At 33.6% G+C, this 24,584-nt stretch overlaps 1 protein-coding gene across 2 annotated transcripts in view; it reads right to left on the reverse strand.

Annotated features, from left to right (window-relative positions):
• LOC124639935 (zinc finger protein 541) overlaps nucleotides 1-11,579 on the reverse strand; it is a 244,759-nt gene extending 233,180 nt beyond the window's left edge. For both annotated transcript variants that reach the window (XM_047177447.1, XM_047177446.1), the window contains exon 1: nucleotides 10,755-11,579. The gene's annotated coding sequence lies outside the window, so the exon portion shown is untranslated. The remainder of the gene's footprint in view (nucleotides 1-10,754) is intronic.
• Nucleotides 11,580-24,584: the final 13,005 nt, after the last annotated feature.

Consider the following 24,584-nt stretch of genomic DNA (forward strand, 5'->3'; position numbering starts at 1 on the left):
TGAAGACGTTATGATACATGTTTATTACTTACATTTTCATTTTCAAACAAAGATGTATTTTTGAGTGCTAACTCAAAAATACATATAGTCACTATTTGAATTCGAAAAAATATAGAACATATTCTTCAAATTCAAATTCAAAATCTTTATTGCGAACTAAGTGGCATAAAAGGATCTTATAACTAGGTAGGTACGTACTTAGGACTTAGTTGCCCGTTAAGGCATTGCAATTCATTAACATATACATATATATATACATTAACATTAGATTCTACTTAAGGTACTTGAAAACTTTAACTGGCTTATTTAAAGTGATACAACTCGACAATAAAATATATACTTATATCTTTTCTGCAACCAAATAAAAATGGCATTTCATAGCGAATATCACCGTGGACCATAAAATAGTTTTACGACAGTAGAATGTAGTTAGTTATCACACGACTCGTTCACAGTTATCACACAGTTTCATGTTTCTGCATTGCGTCAAATTATTATGCCATTAGGGGGTGAAACTGTAACATTCCCGTCGGAATAAATTTAAATTAGTAACTAATATCGCTTCCAACAGGTATCTGTGGAGATCAAAGGGGGAGGCCTATGTTCAGCAGTGGACGTCCTATGGCTGAGATGATGATGATGATGATGATGATGAACTAATATCGAACTATTTTTAATCGAAATTTAAAACATAATTAATGTTTTAAGTCGTTTTTACGGTATAAATACATAGTACAAAAAAGTCGCTTACTCTGTCCCTATATCCAGGTACGCATAAATCTTTAAAACTGCACAATGGATTTTGTTGCAATTTTTTTTATAGATAGAGAGATTGAATAGGAAGATTTATATGTATAATAACATCCATTGTGTAGTGCAGAAATACTGTTATATTTAAGTTTTATTGCACCCTTGCAAAGCTGGGGCGGGTCGCTAGTTTTACTATAAAACCAAGGACCACTAATTTCATTAATTCTCAAAAGAAAAGTACACCAAATACGTATTACCTACCTAAGTGCTACGGGGCCATTTCAAGACTCGGAATGTCGTGTAGCAATTACTTATGTACGTAGCACGTGCTACAGCAGCTACGCCGTAGCTTATCGATAGCGATTGATAAATTACCTTAGGATCACATGAGATTGTTGAAGCGGAGATGGAGAGGTTTTTAATCACTTGTTCTTATTTTTATAATATTTTTAATTTATATGACTTACGTTTAGAAAATCGTTTTATTGATAGATTAAAAATCCTCCTAACATGTTATTTGATTTTCGTATAACAGATAGATTTTTTTCCAAACTATGACTATGTTACGAGGAAAACAACATTTTTTTACTACTATTTTGTAAGTTAGTCTAAAAACCAAAGAACCAACATTTGTCATGTACAGTTCAAATAAGAAACAGGTCTTTTAAACAAATAGAAATCAAGAGAAAGAAAAATACTGTTTTACACTACACTGCGTGACAACAACGACATAATCTTATAAAACATGTGTGATTGTTTACGGAGACTGAACTCAAAAAATGTCGGCCAGTTCAAGAGCGATTGTCGTGAAAAGATAGCACACCAACGTAATGTCTACACTATTCTTTCATTATTTATTATGACTTTTGATTTCGTGCCAATATGTAAGAAAATATTTTTATTGTATGTTGAAAAAAACGTTAAAGAAATCTCCATACATTTTTTTTTCATTTATAAAAAGCTGTGCAATGTCTTAGAAATACAGGATGAAATTTAGTAGCGTAGTGGTGTTGTAATGTTAAATCACATTTGGATCAGTATGATCCATTAACATACAATTGTTGGTATTTAATGGACGTCGCCGAGTGCTGAGACTAGTTTATGGACATGAAACATTTTAATTGAATTGTTACTTATTATCAACCGTGGGTTTCTAAATTGTTTGTAAGATTACATACCATTGCAAATACATTCTCACTCCTTTAATAGCTCACTATTTTTATCAGAGCAACAACAAGCCGCAAACAGATATTATTGTTAATATTTATTGCTTATTTTAAGTGTATTTTGACTATAAAAGAAAACTGTCTTACACAGCTTATGACTCAAGAACTTACTGCTGTGGCTGAACCGGTTTAACAAAAAATTGGAGGGCTTAGGATACCTATTATCCCCATTCAGATACGGGAAGTAGTTCCTTTAGGACGCGGGTAGAACCGTGGGTGGAAGCTGATTAATAAATAAAAGAAAATAAAGAATGAAAAAGGCAATATAAGTGAACAGAACAAATGGCATATATCTGCATAAAACTATAAAATACAAGAGTTACCTTTACAAACATTATTATTAAGAAAACCAAACAAACGAAAGTCCTATTTTCAGTGCAATTAAGTTTAATTGATGTTGTTTTGTTACAGAAAGTAAACAATGGTACGATAATGTTGTTGGCCGCACTTCAACGTCAATTGATGGATCACTAACTACTCCCACTTGCAACATTACCGGGACATTGTGTAATAGATTCTCTAATATTTTAATTACTTCACAACTAGAAATGAAATGAAATGAAATGAAATGAAATGAAATGAAATCGTTTATTTTGCAAGTTGGACATTACATCACTTTTACACGTCATTTTAAGAACGCTGAGGTCGGTACTTGTGCATGCTTCATGTAGTTCAAATTGGCAAAAAAGATAGATATCTTATTTAGGTATTTATTCAGCACATCTATTAACATATAGTGCACAGACAAATATGTTCCATGTGTAAAATTGGTATTGTGGTAAATTGGTGTGTAAAGTCTACGATAAAGATTTGTTATATATCTGAAGATACTAGGTATAACATAGTTAAATGTACATAAAGCCTTAGGTATCTAAGCTTAACAATATAAACCTTGACAAAATTCATCATAAATTATTCTGCAGAAATTCGAAAATACTGCTCTAATTGTCTCTGACGAGTGCACGGAAACACTGCAAGAAACGGTGACGAATCGACAGAATATCGTGTCTATTTTTATTTTGCATTTTTCCACTGCGCTAGCCTTGACTCGTGTGTACTGAACGAGCAATGAATAGAAAAATGAGCGTTTCGTTCGTAACATTTTGAAACAAATGTCATTTCGTGCGACGAGATTTTCGCGAAAATTTTTCTGAAGGCAATTTACTGTCCTTGTTCTTACGTTCATATTTTTCACAGTACTTTTTTATGCGTAAGATTGATTATTTGTGTATTTGTTTAAAATAATGAGCAATTCTTCATGTTTATTAGAAAATAAAGCATGTCTAAAAAACTCTTTAAAATGGATGACCAACTAACCTTCGCATGCAGTTTCACTCATTTCTCTAAAACAAAAATAAATTGCTTACATTTCCTCTGCAAATGATGTAGTAGCTTCTCATTTTATTTTATCGGAGCTTTCTCTATACAAAGGAACTAGCAGTTCCACCCGTGTCTCGAGGGAATTACTTACCGAATTGGTATAAAAATGTTCTTTTTCAGGTCTACACTAGACCAAATTTTATTTAAATCTGTTGAGCAGGTTTGGCGCAAAAGCGTGGCAAACAAACAGACGGAGTTACTTTTGCATTTATAATATAAGTAAGGATAAGTAAGTAATCCAAATTGAATCTCACTGTATGTGTTTGCTTTCACTTGCCTAAGCCTTGTTCTAACGCGCTCACTAAAGTTAGTGTTTGGTCCAGAATTAATCAAGTAAAAGCTAATAAAACCTTAGTCATATGACCTAAGTTAGTTTATACTAGCTTAAGTTAATATTGACCGTTCGATTTATGTAGGAAGTAAGTTAACTATCGAAAACATTCTCGTATTGCATACATTTTTTTATGTACATCATGATGTCCCGAGTCTTTTTCCAACTGTATTATGTTATGTAACTGGGTTACCCCAACTACATTTTTAGATGATACAGATCAAATAAAAATAAGGTCTGTTAGATATGAAACTGTATGTAATTTATATTACTAAGAACTGCTTTTTTCCTGTAGCACATTTTTTTATTTCATGTAAGTGTCTGGATGATCGACACGGTTGCAACCCCTTTCCTGTCTTCGCTATAAATTCTATCTATTGACGTAATTCTCAAATAGTTTTATTTCACATTCAGTGATCAAATACATAACCTCTGTGTGCGCACTGTATCATAAAGATTTAATTGACAATATTGCTAGGAATCGAGAGTTTGCTTCTGTTCAACGTTTGTCCACAAATTCTTATTAAACACAATTATTTACGAGTAATTCTTATAAATATTATAAATGCGAAAAGAACTCTACCAATCAAAACATGTAAGATGTTAAATCCTGTGATAAATGTGGTACTCTACACAGATAGTTTAGTCTAGAGCCTGAAAAAGACTTAGGTGCCTACCTATGTTTTTTTATACAATTGCAGAAAGTGGGTGAAACGGTGGTAAGCATCAAGATAAGTTTATAATTGAAAGACATTTGATATAACGAAGTCAATAAGCTAATAAGTTAAAAACAACTGAAGACTAACTCAAAAGACCGTCGGAGAGTACTTAAAACTGAAACTGAGTGAGCATTTTACTGCGAAAACTAGCTAGTTTAACCAACAAGTTTGCTACTCGAAAATTAACTGCAAAGTTGTTAATAAGGTGATTAAAACAAACATAGACGCTTTATCACCCGATTGTACTAAAGAAATGTCCCACTGTCGGAGACAATAGAAGGTCAGTGGTGTATCATAGCAATAGAATTCGCCTTGGCAGTAGCAGTACATTACTCGGCCGCGATTTGGCTCGCTCACAACTCTTAAAACAGGGAACGACCGGCTCTGAGCAATAACAAGCGCTCAACGCAACTGTACTTCCAATCATTATTCGCGTTTTGGGCATTTACCTTTTCCATTTTACTAAAAGGGCTGTCGATGAGTGTACAACTTTAGCCTGAATGTATTCTGCAAGGTCATACAAGGTGTTAACGCATTCAAAAGATCGTTCGTGGGTAAATAAATCGTGATTCGCAGTTTACAACTTCATATTGTTTGTATGTCTAAGAGTTAGATCGCTTATAGATTGACCTGCTTCATATTTGTGGAAGCGTTATTTTAGGATACGCTAGTTAATATCGAGTTATCTGAACAATGCTAATGGCAGTTAAATTATATTGCGAGTGCCCATTAATTTACAAAAGTATATCCTATTTTATTGTTTCTTTCAAACATACCGTGGACAAGTATTTATATGCGACGGCAAAGTCAACGTAAAAAATGAAGTTTTGAGACTAAACAATAACCGTCTCACCACAAAAACTTTTAAACGTCAGTTTAAGACTTGTCTAAAAAAATGACAGATTATGACGTTGACATATGGTTCATTTTGCAGCCACAATTTTTTTAGACAAGTGTAAAACAGATGTTTAAGTTTTTGTAGTAAGGCCATAAATCTTGAGCTTTTCCGCCGCCAATTGACAACTATTTTAACTTTTTGTTACTAAAATAAAACCTATTTTAACAAAGCACGGAACCTACACATGACTTTAACTTCCTCCATATGCAACGTGTCCACTACATTTTTGTAAGCACATACGTCTTTGTTAAACATTATAATAACAAACAGCGGTAATCAGTCGGCACCTTAATGTACCATAACTCAAATAAACTAGTTTCCGATGACACATAATTACTTTCAGCTGAACTATAAATCTAAAAGGCGAACTCCGCTAATCATTGCAGTTGAAGTCTGACATACATATTGTAAGAAGTACATGTACTGAGAACTATTTGTATTTGTTGGCACTATTTTTCAGTAAACTTTAAGGCAGTCTTGAAAGTAATAGTACTAGGTAAGGTATGATATGCTAAACACAAGTATAGCGTAACTATTTGTTAATTTAAGCTTCATGCATTTATTTTTCTACTCTTATTATGTGCTATCAAAAGACCATAAATACAATAGACACCGTATTTTGATCAAATAAGTTTATCTTTTTAGGAAAATCCAATCAACATGATTTTTGTAAAATAATGTATATCGAAAAGCCTAAAAGCAGTAAAATTATGATACAAACCGCAAATCTAAGTTTTACTGAGAAAAGTGGTAATAAAATATGCACACATTATTGTTAAATATGGATGTTCCTGAATGGAATGGAAATCTCACACCTCGTTCTATATTTATTTTCACAACACATTGGTATGCTAATAACATATTTTTATGGCGCACACCGACGAAAAATGATAATGTTTTGCATAAATCTGTCACCAGAATAATCATAGGTAATAATTTGTAAAACCTACTGCTTAGTTATGTTTACTTTCAAGAATGTACGAATTGTATTATCATCTCGATGTGAAAAATATCAGGCACTAAAATAGCATGTAGTAATTTAAGGCACAGGATTTATCGCGAGTTGACAAATCGAATAGAAATATGACGAGCTATAAAGGTGGGAAGATAGTAAAAAGAACATTATTAATGCGGTCATTCACTGCTCTAATATTAGGAATTATAATTTTAAAATATTTATTTTTATTCGTCTTAAAACGTTGGCATATCGACGAACTCTTTGATGAATCTGAAAGCTTAAACATACTCTTTTAAATTTATTTATTGCTAGTCTAGAGTTAGAATGGCTTCTTAGCTGATAAATACAACAGTCATTCAAATAGTTTTTCTTTGAAGAAAATGGCCGCGTGCATTACAAACAACACTAGTTTGAAACCCACCTGACAGTCATTGCTAATCTTGTCTCAGAAATGTTCGTGGGCTTAACATTTTTGTCAAGAAATTATCTGTAATATTAGGTACAAAGTTTTATTCTTCTTTCAAATGAAAATAATTGTTTGTATTATTACTATGCGCTATTTTTTTTGTAAGAATTCTTTTGTAATGAAAAGTGACGTACAATAACATACGCGTATGTTCTTCTTCAATCACCTGTCTGCAACCAAATTGCAGATGTCATAAGTAACATCTTTCATAACAACTGCGTGAACTGTTACATACGTATATTCCGCGAATAATTAACTGTTATAAATAACGGTGATTTTACAAGCCGTTCCATTTTTATTCGAAGTTACCAACTCTATTCTTTTACTAGAATCAGTGCGACTCATTTTAGTTTTTCTTTCTTGTCGCTTTGGTGAGAACGGAAGTGGAAATTGATTTTCTTTTCAAACTCTTTCTATTTAATTTCTCTAATGGATGTAACTTTTGGATTTCTAGAAAATGAAGTAAAATTACATTACTTTTGGACTAATTAAAATGAATAAAATCATCTTTTACCATACTAAAATACCTATTTATTAACCTTATTCCAAACAAAAGAAACCGAATCGAAATGTGACGTCCCCACAAATTAAATTGTCCGTTACATTTTTCGACACAATTTCATCGTGCTGGGAGTTAAAATACGCGGGAGCAATCAGCAGCGATTCGGTACACGACATCATGTAGGTACATCATTTTGTGGCACATCCCTTGGGGCCGGAGAATTAGCGAATGAACTGCAGCTTTTTCATACGATAATTTGTAACGATTTGTGTGTCCACCGAGTATTATTATGTACCTATTTATTTGCTGACGGAAAATTCTGATGTTTCACTAAAATTAAAAAGTGTTAAATGTTTTATTTTGATACAAATAACAGGCCGTTTTTTTAAACAGTTTAATTTTAGGCCAGCGATGTCATCTTTATTGTGATATAACGTAGCTTTACATTAGCAAAATATTAGTTTCTGTTTCTGTCCCATTAGTTTCTGTTTGTTTGCGTCTTATTGGTAAATGAAATTCGTGTAAAACGTTGCATATATTTATATATCCACTCAAAATATATTTCAATGCAAACGTGATTCATTTTATATCAGTAATAGAACATTGCTCTGGTGCTAATAATCTATTGGATATAGCTATCGCGTAGTCGTTGCGGTTGTGGTTTGTAAAATAACCAGAACTACGTAGGTATACCTAACTGCATTTGCTTCATCTAAACAGATTGGAAATCGACTCCAAATTATCGGGAAGCTAGAATGAAAAATATGTAGATTTCAGACAATAAATGAATAAATAATTTTGACAACGATTTGACGAAATCAGCATCTTGCTTTTTTGATTAATTTCATAAAATAGAAATAGATGGAAGTTTTTATAGTAAAAAAAAATTAAAACGAAACTAAAGAATACATTTTGTATTCTTGAAAATACAACAGTAAAAAATACCTACATACTGCTGAAATTATGAAGACCCACTATCAATTTGTTATTTGTCTGTTCTGGATACTATTGAGACCTCTATTTTAGTAATAATTAACACTTTTTGGTTTGAAAATACAATAATAAAGTTAAAAAATAAAATATATGTAACTTTTCATTAACAAATGACACCTCTTGAATTTCTTAATACAGTAGAGCGAATTACCGTATATTGAAGCTTCAATAAAATTCCAATGATAAAGCATAATTCTCTCATACATGACACAGAACAAGACGGAAGTTTAAATAATTTCCCCAGGGTTCTAAACGAAGATTCATAAGTAATAACTAATTTCAATACTGGCTCACAAACCCCGCTCTACTCTTATTTACAAGTGAAATGAACATTGCGCATTCATGCCTACATTTCATACAAAACCTTATGTATCACGAACGTCTCCGTTTGATTTTTAAATTACGTATTTTATTTTTATTTTAAAGAATCGGATCTAAGCTTGAAATGCGGCTTGTGTTTGCTGTCTTTAGTTGGTGTAGAGAAATAACTTAGAAGATGTTTTTTGGATGGTGATTAGGTTATGAGTACTCTTTCTTCTAAGACTAAGTCACAGTTACTCTATTAGACACTTGCTGTACGTTGTTGGTGATAACTCTTTTGAAACTTATTATTCTAAATTAAAGTTGTTTTTATAGTCTGTATGGAAATTTAATTTTCAGCTTATTGGCCTTACCAGATCAAAATATTGATGAAATTCACCTTCTTCACCGGCTTGAACAGCCTTAAGATTTTTTTAGGATGTGTAAAGAGATAAGAGTACGTGTAGTTAATGTATTTATTTAGTCTATGATCTATCTATTACACGAAGTTGTGTCTATGCTATACGGACACAAATTATTCGCCGTTAGTTCACGTTGTTAATTTCGTGACTAAACGTTAGCTTGTATGTTAGGTGCTGTTGCGCTGTATTTTAACAGCCATGCCAACAGATTTATTGACTATGGTATGGTGTTTATCTGTGTTACAAACTCTTTTATATTCAGTACAATATTAGAGCATAATGATAATGTAATACCGGTTTACAATACAAGTTGTGTAATAGTATTCAAAGACATTGGAAAACTGTTTGCAAGTTTAAAAGAAATATGTTTTATTTTAAGACTTGAGTAGTACATTTCAAATAAAGATTAAGTAAGTCTAATAGTGAAATAGTAGATAACAAAGGGAGTATTTTTGCTAAGGTTTCAGTATTTGCACATAACAGTCCTCTGCGTATTTCTTTTCATATAAAAGTATAATACGTTCTTATTTTTATACCAATATTGGCTTCTTCCTTTACTTTTATGTCAGTTTCCTGAATTAGCTGGATCGTTTAAATTCTTTACTGAAATGCCATTAACTTGAACGCATAAACAGTTTCTTCAGTTTAATATTAGTGCCAACAATATAGGGCACTTAGCCTTTATAGGCGAAGAGCTAATCAGACGAGAGCTGGTACCTATTACACCTTTGTATAAATTAACTATTTTATTGATGAGTTAATTAATAGGCTACTTTTTAAAATAATTATAGGTAAGTAGTCTTTTGTGTACATTATATTTTAAAATAAACGAAATCTATATTTACATAAAAAAATTAAAATTAAAACTAATAAAGCGCGTCAAGAAATTGATCCTCATCGCTGTCACCCGGCAGTGTACCCAAAAGGCTGGCTGCATTGCCACGTTGAAAAGCCAGCCCTTGGGTCACGAGAAGTGTAAACAAGGCGCTTAGAAATTTCCTTAGCTTTTCTTATGTATTTTTTTCTAGGAAGAGTTAGCTGATCGTGCCCTACTTTTAATGTAAAAGAAGATTCGATCTTTTCCTAGTTCGATTATTGATAGTAGGTGCTGTAAATTCAAATGAAAAGTTCTGAAAACAGATTTGAGACAGCATTTTTAATTATATTGGCCGTATGTTACCCAAACTATCGGAAGAAAAGATATCGTAAAAATCTATTTAAGTAAAAGCTTTCAGAAAGTCTTCCTGAAAACTCAAAAACTTTCCATTTCCATAATAAAACGGTAATCATCTAGCTGATTGTTACACAATAACATAAATAAACAAGCCAAAGTAATGATGAATAAGTAAACTTAATGAAAAATGTTCAAAAAGAAATATAAAAAGGAAAGACAAAGGAAAAGGAAACTAATTATACTTAAAATTCGCGTCCAACGGAGTTGGTGTTACAATTGTACGAACAAAAGAAAATCGCCCGCGTTTTTTCCCCACAGTCCCTCGGTTACGCGATTATTGAATTTGAAATTATCAGAAGTTATTTAGGTCATAAAGTACGAATCTATATCCCGAGATATTACAAAATATGCGACATTTTATATTGGTTTGTAAATTTGTTCATACTTTGCTAAACGCTGAGGATTTAGGACAAAGGTACGTACATGTTTAAACCAAGTTTTGGTAATGTCAAAAACTTTGTTAAAACTAATTTGGTTCATACTAAAAAATACATAGCTAATAAAGTATTGTAGATAATGGCTTAATAAATACGTAAAGTTATGGCTACAGATATATACAACTAAATAAATCTTACCTTAATAGAGCCGATGTCTCGAAGTTGGCGTACAAAATAAGTCCACGTACATACACCGTATTTCACTACAAAGCACGATGTACGATCACATCTCAATAACAATAGAACTTGCAAGTTTTTGTTCCAGTTTTGTTTATTGTAGTCACAACCTCATGGGAAATTATCCGGGTTCCCTCAACACCGACAATCTTTTAACGTTTGGACAGAAACGCAAACACTACAACAGGTACAACATATGTACATAAAATACTTAATTTTCACTATTTTATTCGTGCATACATAAATATATTTGCTTTCCTAGCGTTTAATCACAACTTACGGGAGAATTAACAACCAGATTTTTTTGTAAGTCTTCATGACAGAAACGAACGCACTCGATCTTCTTCACGTTTATTTAATCACAACCATTTCCACCCATACGTCTTTAGTCTAAAAGTCCACACTGATGCTCGGCTACATCTCTTTCAAGTTTTAAACACTAATTTATTCTATATTCACAACACTGAAGAGGTAAACATTGAAACACGTTAAGATTTACATCGTGTTAACTTGCGGTGTCTTTCCTAATAAATTCCATTTCAATTCACAGTAACATCACAAGGTATTCAGAGCAAGTTTACGGAGTACTATCATATTTACAAGTGGTTTACGAGATAGTTTTTGGCACAGTCAAGTTTGACGGAGTTCATGGCGAGCACGTGAAGTTTGCAAGCGATACGCGAAACGCGCGCGTTTTCCACTAACTCCCAACCGACCACTGAACACACATCGCTACGAAATATGCATTTATAAATAGTTATATGTATCCACGTCCAAGTGTTTCACTAATACGCGAACCCGCCGTAGTTTGGAGGACGTCGGTGAATGTCAGGTGATGTCGGAGCTGTCAGTGAAACTGTGTTTTCGGTTTTCCAACGCGACGTGTGTTCGTCGTACTGTTTGTGCTCCGTTACTAGAGGCACGCGTTCTACTGCAACTGCTGAAAGGCGAAACCTGTTGAAATAGGACAGGGGACTGCGTGCGAGCGAGACGGCACGACGACTCGCGGCTCCGTGCCCAGTTTCAGGCGCTTATTTTGCTATGTTCGCATGTGTGCGTGAAAAGTTGCGTGCTTACGGCCGACGAATTGGTGTTAGTGAGTTGTGGAAAACTCTCTTTAGGACGCTTTCACAAGCGCAAGGATTTCCATGATTCCAAACAGCGCGCCTAATAGATTGTATTGAACATCGCATACTTTGTATGGACGTGCTATTTTTGACTGTGTTATGACATTTTTTATTGTTGAATAAAATTTTATTTACAAGGCATAAGTGTTTATTGGCTTATTTACTGGTGTAATGTATAACAGCTGTTCGTGTAATACTCTAATTTTGTAACCTGACCTGCTTTATATCTTTTATTGATATAACATAAAATACGTGCGGGTAATTTTTGTTTTAAAATTAAGTATGATTACAAGTATTATTGAATAACTTTAGCGTTATTATAACAGTAATTATGGCAAAGCAAGCGGTGACACTATAATAAAAAAATTGAGTAAAGACAAAATTGTGAATACTTTGTTTTATTTAGGTAGGTAAGTTAATTAAACTATCATAGGCTAAAAATAAAACAATAAAAATCGAAAGTATTGTATCAGAATTCATTAACCGAAATCGTTTCTTAGAATCGGAGGTGTCGTTGTAAGAATTAATCAATTTAAAGTGGCATCAAGTCCAATATAAACAAGAGGCCACACAGACGCATGTCGTCATCAAATAGCACGCAACTCGGAGGCTGTGTAGGTCGGTGAGCGGGACACGAGAGCGGGAGGAGCGCGAGAGCGAGCAGGACGTCGACACGCACTGTGGATGCGCACGCAGCGCTCGATACACCCCACGGCCTCCACACTCACACTCCTCCAAATGTATAGCGAAATGGGCGAGCACCTCTGACAGCTCGCTCCAATGTAGCGATGTACCCTTCATTATATCGGGAATCAATTGACAAATGGGCACTGTGCTCTCGTGATCGCTGCTCGAGCCGCCACCGCCTGCATCACCACCAGCACGACCGCGGCCGCCGACGGCCCTTTGTTTATCTTTTTTAAAGGCTCCTAATAGAGAGACGTCGTGACCCAAAATCCTAAAGGTCGGTCGCTTTGACGACAGTACCTAAGAATGTTTCGTCACAAATTAATTGAATGTCTTTACCTTTTGAATCTCCTTGATGTTACAACGAAACTCAAACATAACAAGTACTTTCTATTCTTTACGTCGTGTGTTCTTCGTTATTGTCTTATTCGTTTCATATTTTTCAAGTCTTTTGTGGAAGAGTTTTTGTCTGTGGAGAAACTAAATTGAGTTTTAAAGTTGACGTAGGCAACACAAAACGTCCCAGCGGGAATTTGTTCTTGTTGTAATGTTTTGGATAGAATGTATTTTTTAAATCAAAATATTTAGAGATGTATTTCAATCATGGTTAATTTAATTGTATGTTCCTTTGCCAAAAATTGAATAAAAACATTTTTCATGTCAGCATCAAAGTTCAATCAAACAAAAACTAATCAAGTATTTCCTATCACAGCATGAATCAACATTCAAAATAACAAAATTCAGTTCATCAAACCAAACGCTATAAACAAAGCTCTATCGAAAAACGAATCGTGCGATTTGTTCATCGCACAAAACTTTTTTATGACCTTTTATTGTTCTGGAAGCCTCAGTCAAGCTCAATTATGAGCAATTAGGTGAACATGAAAGCGGTGCAGGTCATATTACGAGACGGGGGCACAGATCCAAGGGCGCGCGAGGCCCATTCCACTCACCAATGAAAAAAAGCCTTTCAGAATTATTAAATTTGACCTCCGCGAGGCGCTCTGATTGCTTGTTTTGAAATATCAGGGGAGGACAGATAAAATTAACATTTAGAGGATCAGTGCGTCCCTTGGTACATCTTTAGAATTGCGTTTGAAGTTTAAATAAGAAGACGACCGATGATAATTTACCTAATGCTTGGAATTCCTAGAAATTCCGTCGCGTATGATTAGATATACAAGAAAATAGTCTAGGTAATCGTTTGTTTTGAATGCGAAGCTGTACCTACTTGTGTGAAACTCTGAACTTGAACTTTCTCCGCCCGCGCGTTTGTTGCGTTTGGTGGCGCCATCTGTAGTGTGCCATGTAAACTTCAAACGTCTTCTAAATTCCTTCTAAATTTTTTTATTGATTTAATACGCCTCAAATAGCTATTTCTATAGTTTACAATACTATTCTTTCTGATTTGTGCCTCGTACTTAAACGCATGTACTAAATTTCTTCTTAAGAATGAACATCATGCGTTGGAAAGTAAGTATTTACGTGTAATAGAATACACACAACTTTCAAATCTCAATCAGAAATAATATAACCCTTCCTCTTCTAATCTGATCCGACGCACCGCAACCATAAAAATGGCTAATGAATCCGATTAATCGCATATGCGAATAAAATAACCTCTTAAAAATTTGTCACGGTGCCAACGCGACACTAACTCAGTCGGTTGGGAACCACCGAAATAATTAGTATGTCGCATTCCGTTCCTATTGTTAGTGACGCATTATTTCTAAATTGTTATATCTGGTAATCCTACAATTAGTCACCACAAAGGCTAGGATAACACACAGATTTGGAGCGCCTGCTGCTTCTAATTAGATAATCATTAACGCTGTGTGATTTTGTGTGCTAATGGTAATGTGTCTGTATGGCACTGCGGGTACAGGTTTACACTATTAATCCAGCAAAATGTAACGTCGCATCCATTCTCCATGATAATCTACTACTTAACGTCGTCGAATTAATGGGTAAAGATAACATCGCGAGTACTGAAAAAATAACCTGACCTAACCATACATAGAAGTCATAGTATTTCTACTTCTACTGAATTGATGGTCAAGCTTTTACTACTTTCATTTTAGAAACTCAAAGCTGAAAAAATGAAAAGTTCGTCTAGTCCACAGTTTCAACAAAAAATACGTTTTGTGTTTCAAATTACAAGAACTTTTTATTTTATCGTGCTTTTATGCCCCATATAACAAATCGTTTTAGTTAGGTACTTTTGTTTCAACCAGTTTTTAAGCTCAGCTGACGGAGATAAAAAGAAAATGGCACTACTTGGAACAAATTACGACGAAAAGTAATACTAATAGCAATGCAAAGACGAAAAGTAATAGAAACAAAACGGTTTGCAAAACGCCTACTATTCACTGACATCGCTATCTGGAAACAAAACACTGTCCTAAACAGTGGGCAACTGTATTACAAAGATAGGTCTATCAAATAGACGTCGTGCATATCCAGTTTTAACTCAAAGGCGCCTAAACATACCGACCACCAACGTGCACTACGCTCAGATAGTTTATTGAGCGCATTCCGGCCGACTTCTGCACTGTTTCATCTCGATACATTCATCAAGTGTTTCCGGAGATGTGTGAAAAATTGCAGTGAATGGTACAGTTTGACGCGGCTTCCAGTAATGCGTGGTTATTTGTGAAATGCATTACCTCGCTTTAGTGCATCGTAGCCTAAATTTGTTGAATGGAGTGATTCGTAGTACGAGTGCAATGAGTGCTCGGGAGCATAGCTAATGCTCAGTCATTCGCTCGGAAAACAACACAAGGTGAAGTGTGGAGTGGTTTGTGAGATGTAAATGTGTTGTGGTTTTGATTTAGAATGTTTACCTGAAAACATTACCCTAATGATTTATGGCTACGTCATTTTTTGGAATACTTATCTGCCACATATCTTAATTAGACTATTATTAATAAGCGCATAAAATAAAAATGAAAGAAATTATTTTTTTGTTACTCAAGTCATTCCTGTAAAGACTTAAATTAAATTCTTAAAGATTTCATTTTCGGTAAACAAACATTTTGTGCTGTCATAACCATTCCACCTTCTCATAACAGTGAAGCAAATGGCACCAGGATGCTGGTACATAATAATTAAGGTTTGAAAGCTAGCTGATAAGTGCACGCCAAATTTGGCGTGGCTGTTAATCCTATAACTCCCTGCGGCACACTTGAGCAACAACTTTTGTTCTGACGCCGACGAACACAGAATTACAAAGGCCTCGGAAAAGATACATTATAAATAAGAAGCATCGTGGATATGTCTAGTAGAGTGTGCAGGTTCTATCCCAGGTCCTACAAGTATGTTGACTTGGGTAACTTTTTAGAGAACCGCTTCTGGAAGGGCAAAAAACGGACTATCACAATTTAAGTTACTGAGATAAAAATAAGTGTCCAAGTGTTTATCTTGGACATCAATGACTGCGCATATCTAATGGTAAAGGAAAACATAAAGTCTCTCGTTTTTATTTTAAATAGTTTATTTATTATAAAATAATATAGTTACATAGGTTAACACCATAAGTTAAAGTTAACACAAGTTTTAAATAGTTATGTTTTTTGTTTTGTTAATTTAGTTTAATTTTAAGTTAAGTGCAGTATGTACAACGTCGTTTTCTTTTCTTTTCTTTTAATGCATGCTGAGTTTACCTATAAGTGATTGTTACACTATTATTTAGTTACATTACATGTTATCATAGTCTTATCAGTGTAAATAATCGTTGGTGAACCAAAAATAAATAAAGAAATAAATAAATAAATAAAGTCGAATCTAAAATACCCCCTATTGTAAAGTCGGCTAACAACGTAGTAAACAACATAGGCACCTACTGTTCACCGATTAGTGTAAAAGCTCCTTGCATTAGCGTATTTATTGTTCGATAAAAACTGGCACACTTGTTCTAGACACGTGCGCCACTTAAAATAATAGGGTTTTGCAGTTTTTTATTGCGCTATATAATTTGTTGGATGTTTTTAATGCTGCTTAATGATACTTGACGGTTATCGATTGTTTCGAATATGATAGAAGATTGGTTACAATATTACTTAGATACCTTTATGCCTAAAAGGATCTATAATTTACTCTTTTTTTTCGACCTTACTTACTAACATTATAAACGAGAAAGTTTGGGTGTCACGGATGTGTAGATGTCACGCAAAAACTACCGAACCAATTGGTTTTTTCCCGAAGCCATACATCATAATAAAATATAGGCTATTGACACTGGCTACTTTTTATGCGGATACAAGAAGAAGTTGTATTGTGTTAAAAAAACTAAGTGCCTACCTACAATGATGCCACTGAACAAACGGTTAAGACAGTTACAGTAAATTGTATTAAATGTCGTCCATACCTAAATACAAATACTAATTTAAATTGTTTTCATTCTCATAATAAACGCTGTCAAATACACATAAAACTTGAATTAAATCCCTACGACCAATAAAATAAGTATAAAAAAAAACTACAACTCAATAAAATAAAACCAGAAAACAAAACAAAATGAACGAGACGTTTAGAAACAATAGTTTTAGATGCGTCCTCGTGGCCACTCCAAACGACAAAGATATGGGTCAGTGTCGGCAGAGAAATAAAAATATCCACTTGAGTCTATATCGAACGTTACCCTTTTCATCTCCGCTAGTGTAGAAGTAAGATGTCACGCAACTCGATAGTCCGACCGCTTTGTATTTATACAGATGTCGATAAGTTTTATCGATAAATGCTAGGCACTATTTGTTTTAGAAAGTTATTTAATGTTGAAGTTTAACACTTGTAATTGTGTATGTGTTACTAAAATATGAAGCTTTTTTATAAGTAGTTTTGAAAAAATCTATATTTCGTTTTGGGGTTTATCAAAAAGCTTTATTATCGAAGAAATTATGTGTATGTGTTGTAATGTAAAATTACTGTTTCACTTCATATTCTTAAAACGTGCAATTAGCGCAACCTAATTCACCACCATTCTTTATTTAAATCGATAAAATCTCGGACAAACAAACAACTGAAACAACTTCTGCATAAACATTGGGTTGCATTTTATATCATTGCATTTGATATCAATGTACATAAATACTTACCCAACTAGATATGTAGGTACTAACCTAAATATTTTTTCATGATCCCCTAAGGAAGGATTCGATAAAGATCTGACTGCATAGTAAACCTCACAAGAAGGACATAAAGCACTTCCCTACTCTCCCCATATGCGCAGCGTCCCCATGGGATGAAGATTAACCATTATACCTTTTCTTACAATAACGGCATCGGGGAATACAAAAATGCAAGTAAAAATAAAACTGAAATGTCATTGTGTTGTAGGGGTACAGAAAAATGAGTAAAATTACATCATTTAACTAGATTTACTACTACCTACTAATACTACACCTATTAGATACAATAACTACCGAAGCTACAGTTTATCTAACTAAATAAAATAAAAGCACCAGAAGAAACTTCGAACAGTTTTCATCCATAAAAGTGACACTATCCTTTCTCCACCTAAAACATATCTTTGTATCACTAATCGATATTGTGATTAAATATTAATATTATAAACTTTCTGACCACTTTATAACATTACCAGAGTCTCCACAAAATACCTAATTAATGTCTTGAACCTCTACAAAAAAATTGTCCGCTCGTTTGAGACGTACAGTGCCATCTGTTGTTAAAAGCACAAACTACATGGCCACTACTACGAGTAAACTTCGAGTGTATGGTGTAGATAGAAGTCGGAGCCACAATGCTTTACACTTAATTATAATTATACTTAGGAGATCGCAGGTTTACCGGCTCTGAAAGTGAAACGAATTAAAGTAAACACACACTCACTTCTTAGGTCACAGCTATCTCCATAGGTATGTAGTTAGGTATAGTTCGGCCATTCAGAGAATGCGTTCCTGACACGTCGCGATTGAACTGACGACGTAATAACATTCATTGATTATTGATATAATAATGTTGTTTTAATGCTCCTCAATTGTTAAAACGGTAAACAACCAGCAAAAATATTTTTATCGTAACTGCAACGCCATTGCAAAGTTACGTCGTCAGTTCAATCGCGACGTGTCAGGAACGCATTCTCTGAATGGCCGAACTATAGATACAAATATTTCACTCAGTTCAGAACTTTTACCGTGACAATTCTGATATATGTAGGAGCAGGAAAATGTCAGATCATATCTACTTAAGCCAATTGTCTGCATCTTCGTTCTCAAGGATTCTCTACATCTAGGCCAATCCACGGATGAGTCTTCTCCGAATATGGCGTTGTAAAATGAAATCGTAACTTCTCACAATTTCCGTGGCCTTTCAATCAGTACGACAAGATCTGCGATGAAGCTATTAATGTGGTGACAAATGGCTTGTTATGACTGCGACTGTACACCGTGCCAGGTGCTCCAATTTACATTTTGGACTAGCCATGTCTCGGTACCTGATGACATATCAATTACGATCTATTAATAGACAGACAGACATACATGTCTGCTCGGATTTATATGAGTCAGTGTACTGTTAATTTTTTAGTTTAAAATATAATTCGTTCTGTATCTACATATTAATCGCTACGCGATCAGGGAATTTTCCATGAGCTCTCTATATTTGCGGGACTATTGACTAGTTTTGGCTTTAACATTATTTTTCTTGATGCAAATAAAGGAATATTTAACTTTCTATTCAACATTTTCCTCTCTATTTTCATCAGAATGTTTGTATTTACAGTTCGCGATGAAAATTATAGATGGCGCTCAAGTCTACGTTCTTTGATGGCATGAAGGAAGTACTACTTAATAATTGGTGTATATTGTTGTGTATAAAATAACCCAATAAATCAATATCAACTTTATTGTGGTAATAACTTATGAGGTAACTACATAATATTTTTTATGTATTTGAAATTAAACCATTAAACCTCAAACAATATGAGTATGTAATAAGATTTCAAATAATTACATAATTTGAATATCAAGTTTATTGTGATTAATTAGCCTTAGCTTTATTAAATGTAGTAGACATGTCTATTGGAAGCAAGATGATTATAAAAACCTTGTTTTTCCTTCATACATGTTGGTATAGTACTGTAAATATGTTATATCTTCAATTTGGAAGTCCTCCACCAATATATGAGGGCCGAGAAAATCTTCTACTTTAATGAAAGAATTCTTTAATTTTGTGTCGCTCATTTCTTGTTCTTGATGGTAGAACTGACAGCTCAGTATCAAAACATAACCCTTTTATTAAAAAAAAGTATTTCAATGTTTGTCCTTTTGCACCAGCATTAATTAAAACAGATATAAAACCTTATATCTGTTTAAATTATTATATAAGAAGAAGAAGAAAACCTCTACAGTACTTACATCTACCTAATAGCTAATAGACATGTTGTTAGTACTTAGTCGTTTACGGCAACAATTATGTACATTTTCTATAGAAAAAATCACAATACTAGGCCATAGATTTATGCCTGGTTGTCAGATTCTGAATAATGTTACACTTCTCTCTCCAAATCTAATCTAATCTAAAAAAAAAGGTTGTAAGTAAATTAATCCAAGACAGATAAAAAACCCAGAACATTTTTTGTCTTTAAAGAAATAATGATTATAAATGAGTTATTTACAATAGACTTATCAGTTATTTAGAACATCTTTCTGAAAAACACTGATACCTTGAGTAGGTACATCAGTAGGTACATCAGGCTTCATCAGGCTAGACTAGAAATCGACCACATCATGGTAAGGAAAAGGATGGACAGATGATGAAGAATTTTACTTTATTGACTATATTAATATAAGTACCTATTTCCTCAAAATGATGTAATGTAACACGACTATATACCCAATACTAATAAATTATCTAATTTTATGCCTGAAAACCCCCAGCAGAGATATAACGGCAATATTACGAGGAAGGAAGGTGTAAAATGTATTATGAATGAACGTGGCCTTATAAGGTGATTGACTGTATTTACCTTTGAATACGTAATTCCAATGGTTAGTTTCCTAATTCAGTCTGTGCTATACTGATCCATTTAAATAAATACCTATGTAAAATGGATCGCCAAGTGTTGCTAAGGGCAATACTAGAAAAGAGCTGAATTATTTAATAGATAAAATTTTATTTAGAAATAGATGGGACGTTACCTAAGGATGGCTGAGTATTCACGATTCGCGAAGTAGTTCAATGAAACACACAAAAACAGCAAGAAACAGCTAGTTAATATATAAAAAACCTAACTGTGTGACTGAAGCTTTTAATTAACCTATCACCAAACATGATAATCTGCTCTTATATGGCGATGACGCTTTAGTTAATCAGTTGCAATGATTAATATTAATACCAATTATATGAGTTCACCGGAACAGGCAAAAACTAGGTGAGTAAATGAAAAAAAAATCTGATGGCTAATGTGTTTGAGTCATTTAATTCCATAGAAATCTAATAGGCGTCATTGTCGCACTGATTTAGTTAGCAATTTCCTTGATTAATGCCGAGGTCAATATCTATCACATACATATAAATTATTGTCTAGGTAATAGCGGTCCGTTCAATGTGTGCCCGTTTATGGAATTATAGGTTACTTTCCTCATGAATCACTCTGTCTGTTGGTGGAAACTGTCTCAGAATCCGTGTAGTCCTCAGTACTTTTCAAGTATATTGTGGACATAAAATATTTTTTATCTTCTCCTTGTTTTGTAGGTTTATTTTTTTTTTTAAAGCTATATGTCTCTAACATTGAATCATTAAAAATCTAAGGCTTTTCCTACTGGGATTTTACAACATCAAAATCGTCTGCTTTCCAACTACCAGCAAAATACAGTTCTTTTAAAATTGCATTCAACCAATGAAGCTGTGTAACAGGCACTGTAAGCTCCACGTAAAGCCAGATAAGTTCATCAATAAATAAATCTGAACATCATTACATAGATGGAAAATAAATTAATAATAACAAACCGAAATGAATTCGTTTTAATCTGTTCAAAGTGAATGAAATATTTCCAATGATTGCATACAATTTTGCGATTTACAGCATAAAGCTCCGTATTGAATGAGAGGGCTCCAAATTATTTTGTTTTCACGGTGACGTGTTGAAACTATTCAGGGAATGGAAAATGGCGGCACGGTAAAGCCCGACTGTGGCTGTAATACCAGCTATTAAAATTATTTAATATCTTTGACAAGAAGATTAAAATATGCTATTCATGCGCAATGTTATTACTGACTGAGTCGGCTCGCGTCGAATGCTTTCCAGTAGGTTATTTTGTTTCAGTTAATTTGAAAATGTTGTGAACCTTTGAAGGCTTTTGGGCTCAGTCTCAATAGATTTTTTTACAGAATTAAAATTATTATAGGTAATGCTTTATAGAGTTAATCAATTCGTATCACATTTTGATAGCATTGTGTGGCTGTACGCATGTTTTGTCGTAAGTAGAGTACGGTCAAAGCTTCAATAAAAAGGGTTTAAAAAACAAATTTCTACATAAGTGCTCCTTATACACTGCCGTGTTTGCCTAAAGTGAACGTTGATCGTATATTATGTATAAGTAGTATGTACATAGTTCCTTTAATTATAGTGTTGTTATTAACACCAACTAATAACACAGCATTAAGTATTTATATGTATCCACTTACGAATGGAATTCGCCTTAAAATTAGTGCATGCCGGATATATTTTGTTATCACGGCTCTTTGTCTCACAAAGGATATTAGATATCAACGTTTTACTGCCGCGAACTTTTATTGAAATACTTGCAAAATGTCATGTTTTCCTAAAAATATTTTTTGACTGTTTATAAAGTGACTATTAAACCCCCTGAAGATTTAAGACCCCGTGTACCTTCAGGTATACCTACATACATTATGTTCCTATAATAACAATTATCCATTCTATATAGTTCAATAGCTTGTGTTGTTTCTATATTTTTTTACCTATGGAAGATTAAGGACTTCGGAACACGTGATATTTATAACTTCTAAATAACACAAACTCGATTCACAATCATATGTCATTAAACTGTCAGACTATACTTAGGTACCTACGTAGATTTAATATCTGCAATTTGCACATTGACTAACATCGACATTAATAATTCAAACAAGATTAACATAATCATAAGTCCACCTATCTATAAGTACGTATCTTCTATAACAGTTAAATTAGTTTAATGGTCAGGTAACCATCCTATATTAATTTTAGTTCACTATCATAAATGCGAAAGGATATCTGTCACACTTAAAGTATTGTACCGATTTAAATGAGCACACAGATTATAGTCAAGAACTTAAGAAAGGATGTAGGCTTGTTTTTATCCAGGTGCGGGAAATAGTTCCCTCGGGAAGCGGGTGTGAATCGCTGGTACGGATATAAATTGTATAGACTACCAAGTAGGTACGACTGTGTGTTCGATTCTGTGACAGGCTTTCTGGGTAACTTATCTATAACGGAGAAAGGAACCAATGTAAGGAAATCTGTCTGTAATCGCCCATCCGCCTTGAGCAAGCATGATGATTAACGTAATTCTTCTCTGTCTGATAAGATGTCTGTGCCCTTCACGACTATGAATAAGGCTGATGATGAGACCGGACTCATGATTCACCCATTCTTCACTGAAAACCGCTTATTGTTCTCTCGAGTATATCGTATTATGTATTAATTTACATATGTGGTTTATTAATTGCGTATGTTGTTTATACTATTGGTCCTTAATAATAAATTTAAACCCAAATCCCGAAGTACATAAAATGGGGAAAGTTTACAAATTATGACCACACTTTCCTTACATTTACGTACTTATATTATGGTACTTCTGGAAAATCTGTTCGATGACGTGTACTGACGTGGAATATTAATTGATGATGTATTTAAATGACGACAAAAATCATGCTTACGTACAAACCTTATTCCTTTTGTTGTAAAATACATTGTTGTACATACGTAGGTTGCGATACTTAATTCTTTTTGAAGTCATAAAGTCATACAGTCACAAACATTACATCTTTTTACACAAACAAACCTATTTAGAAACTATTAACAAAAACTATTCTTTAATAAAAATGATAGACATACACATTATCGACATGTAGAAGTAACAATGCAAGATCAATTTGACTTTTAATAACGGTCAAGTTAACCTTGCCGTTAGGTTTAGGTTTAAAGAATTTATTCTCATAAGAACAATTAAGTTAGCCTAAAGCCTATTGTAAATAAATATACAGTTACAAAAGTACTGTCCTTGTTCAGTTGTATTGGTTGCATCGATAGTTACCGACATGAAATCTGGGAATCCCCAATAGCTGTAAATGAGAATCCAGAATCTGTGGTGTATGTCTTGATTTTTATCAATTAATAGTGAAATGTTAACCTATGTTCAACACCCATATTTCTGCTGGGTTTGACAACCGTGGAGGAGTTAAGCCCATGGTTATACTAAGGCAGAAAATATCTTTATATCCATTCAATATACTGGCCAGTCTGCCTATACATAGGTTTAACAATAGATAGCTTTTAACAGTTTATCTGGATACAAGAAGAAGCTAAGAAAAGATACCTTAAATCCCATTCATCCCCATGTCTTTCATAGGTTAATCATATTATGACGAGATCTTTAACAAATTGTGAATATTATATTATCATTCTGATAGGTATGTAATTATTATAATATTAGTAGTAAACATGTCACCGATTTCCTTAACATATTCACAAACTGGTTGTTCTGCAAGGTTGTTCACTTGATGAAAAATATATTTATTGGCTTGTCTTGTATAAAAACATGTTGCCATTCTACGATACATGTTATTAAAAGTATGTTGATCTATATCAATAATTATTATATTTTGTTTTTATTCAAAATTGCACATTTAGCCTTATATTATTATTTTTATATCCTACATGCTTCGCAGAAAAATCTGCTTGTTCTTGTACATCACTAACACTGACAAGATAACACAAAAAAAAATACAGAAA

This window comes from Helicoverpa zea, chromosome 20, assembly GCF_022581195.2.
Source record: "Helicoverpa zea isolate HzStark_Cry1AcR chromosome 20, ilHelZeax1.1, whole genome shotgun sequence".
Classification (NCBI taxonomy): domain Eukaryota; kingdom Metazoa; phylum Arthropoda; class Insecta; order Lepidoptera; family Noctuidae; genus Helicoverpa; species Helicoverpa zea.